Genomic DNA, 3414 nt, shown 5'->3' on the forward strand with positions numbered 1-3414 from the left:
TTGTTTGTGCTGTAAGAAGACAAATAATGCTTTGGGTTTGATCTTTAGCTGAGTAAGAAGATAATTTTGCGACGATAATATCATCGAGAAAGCAATTGATTATCATCGATTGCTACTCAGAAATATATAACTGGAATACCAAAGGTTAAGTCGATAGTGTCTATAGAGATTTAAGGTGGATTCGATAGTCCTAGAATTCTCGCCACTTAGTAGACCCCCATTATTTAGTTTATTCATTTCTTAGATCGTAGTTAAATAAAATAGATTTAGTAGTAATTAATTCCAAATTTCTATAAAACAACATTGTCGAATTAGGATAAGTAATATTTTAGTATTCAATTGTCCCTAAATAGCAATCCCTGTGGGACCGACTTCGTTCTTGCGCACCTATTACGATAGACCTCGTGCGCTTGCGAGTATTAGTATAAGTAAAGTGGGGTTTAATTAGCCTATTTATTTAGGCCGGTTAATTTCCTATCAGACCACCAGGTTCATAGATTGTAAAACAATTACTCGACCCAATCACATTATCACAAATCCAACGATATGTCAAAATTTGATTCACCTGAAGGGAGCAAACGCAGACACGGTTTGTAGAATCGACTTTTACTTTTTCTCCCAGCACAGCTCGATAATCACATGATTGTTTTGCCTTTGTTTGTGGTCCAGAGTGTGCTGAAATTCCCATTTTTTCTACTAAAAAATCAGGGGTGATGATGGTGGGTTCAGAGTCATTATCCCAATACAGTTCCATTTTCCCATTCACCTCTTCATATTCGATTCTGCAGTCGTAGAAACGTCGAACAATACCTTCATGATATTTGTCTCCATTAGAATAAAAGAGACAGTCCCAACCCCGATTTTCGCATTCTTGTGTAAAAAAATCCGTTCATGGTATTGTTATCAAACAACTCTCCATAACAGAGTTCAGCGTGAATCTTTCATTCGGTCGTCATGTTCGACTGTTTGCAAACTTGTCCTCGAGCTGTCGTAATGTGTATGGCCAAAAGAGAGGGTAAGATAACACAACAACACCACAAGAACAATACTGCAAATACTTGCTCAGTAATAAATCATCCTTTACACAAAAACCTTCTTTCTCCGAAATCTTTCAAGCTTAATAAGTATTACTACGGCACCATTCCTTCCTCACAAGTCAATACCCCTAAATACCTTCACATTTGCCCATTCTCCTCCGACAACAGCCAACAAAAAAGAAAAGACAGAAACCCAATCTTCTAATTAATTTAACTCAACTCTCTTTTCTAATTTCTAGTTTTGTTTTCCTTATCAAAAGCGAAACAGATTCACCACACCATTAAGAGAGTTTTACAATTGGAATCACTACTGTAGATTCACCATGAAATCGGAATTTGATCGATTTTGAACTAAGCGGCAGCAGCTCTTGCCGATTAGCAAGAGTTGGTAATGATTATTGGGGCTATAACTGGAGGTTGCAACGCCTGTTGATGGGTGTAGTGAAGTGGTTATATTAATGAGGGAGTGGTGGTGCGGTTGGAAGAAGAAGAAGATCGTTTTTTTTTCTTTTTTTGTTTCTAAGACCTTAGTTGTTGGGCTTTTTTATGGTATTTAGGCCCATTTAACTAGATTGATAAACAAAGTAGGATTTGGTTCCGAAACTAAAAGGTATTCTACCTCACTTGACCGAAACAGAGAGGAATTTCACCTCACTAGTTCACGCAGTGATATAGATGCATCCCGGAATTTGAGCAACAATCTATTCTATCTTTTTGCCATGACCAAGCTTGTGGTGGGCATTTCGGTTCAAGAAAGACCGCTGCTAAGATTTTGCAGTGTGGATTTTATTGGCCCACCATGTTTAGAGATGCTATAACCTATTGTAAAGCCTGTTCTAAATGCCAACATTTAGGAAAAATAACCAAACGAAATGAATGGCCCCAACAATCCATTCTCATATGTGAAATTTTTGACGTATGGGGCATAGAGTTCATGGGACCTTTTGCTCAATCTAATGGGTTTCTATACATCCTAGTGGCAGTTGATTATGTGTCCAAATGGGTAGAAGCCGTGGTAACAAGGACCGCTGATCATAAAGTGGTCGTAGATTTTCTTAAAGCGTATATTTTACCTAGATTCGGAACTCCTAGAGCTATAATTAGTGATAATGGCTCGCATTTTTGCAATCGGGTATTTGGAAATCTAATGTCCAAGTACGGCATAACACATAAAGTTGCTCTTCCATACCATCCACAAACAAATGGGCAAGCTGAAGTTTCGAATAGGGAGATTAAAATATTCTAGAGAAAACAATTAACCCTTCGAAGAAAGATTGGTATTTTAGACTTAATGATGTTTTATGGGCTTATCGTACTGCGTTCAAAACTCCTATAGCTATGTCCCCTTATCGTATTGTCTATGGCAAGACTTGTCACCTACCTGTCGAACTAGAACACCGAGCCTATTGGGCTGTTAGAGCCATGAACTTCAAATTAGATAAGGCTGGAGAACAAAGAAAGCTACAGCTAAATGAGTTAGAAGAAATACGGAGTGACGCCTACGAAAGTTCCAAGAACTATAAGAAAAGAACAAAGCTAGCCCATGATAAACAAATTTTAAGGAAAGATTTCTACTAAGGTCAGAAAGTTTTACTCTATGACTCTATAGAATTATTTCCAGGAAAATTGCGGTCTAGATGGTCAGGTCCTTACTTTGTAAGAAACGTTACACACTATGGTGCAATAGAGTTAGAGATCCAAAACGAGGTACTAGTTTTAAAGTAAATGCACACCGTTTAAAACCATTTTTAGAGCTACCTACACGAGATATAGAGGAAACTTTACTTAAAGAACCAATATACAAAGACATACCTAATCCGGAAAACAATTTATGGGATAAACTACCCACGGTGTTGCAAGATTATATCCTTGTACTAGCAGAACCAGTTACAATAAGCTCCATTCATTTCTTATTTTCTGCCGCTAGAAAAAGAAGGATAGAGCAAATCATACCACATTAGAAGATAAGCCTAATTTAGTTAGGGGGGTAAACTTAAGTTTTCCCCCTCTGTGTCGGCTGGCGACATTAAACTTAGCGCTTATGGGAGGCAACCCAAGTAGTTTAAATAGATAGTAGCTCATGACAAGGAAATCGAACAAAAAAAATAATAATAATAAAATAGATGGGTACCTGAACCTGTGCTGAAAATATAAAGCTAAAAAATTACGTATCTTTTGCAAATCTTACTTAGCCTATTAAATATTGATTAGTATAGTGGCTAGCAAGGTATCAATCCTATTCTAAATAACTAGTTGATGATAATAGAAATTCCTAATCTAAGTTACTCTAATGGATGCAAGTAAAAGATGTGGCTAAGTAATGATGAATATATAATTGATTTGATTTGAGATATAAACTATGCATAAACTAAACTAA

Source organism: Coptis chinensis, chromosome 6 (genome assembly GCF_015680905.1).
Source record: "Coptis chinensis isolate HL-2020 chromosome 6, ASM1568090v1, whole genome shotgun sequence".
NCBI classification, from domain to species: domain Eukaryota; kingdom Viridiplantae; phylum Streptophyta; class Magnoliopsida; order Ranunculales; family Ranunculaceae; genus Coptis; species Coptis chinensis.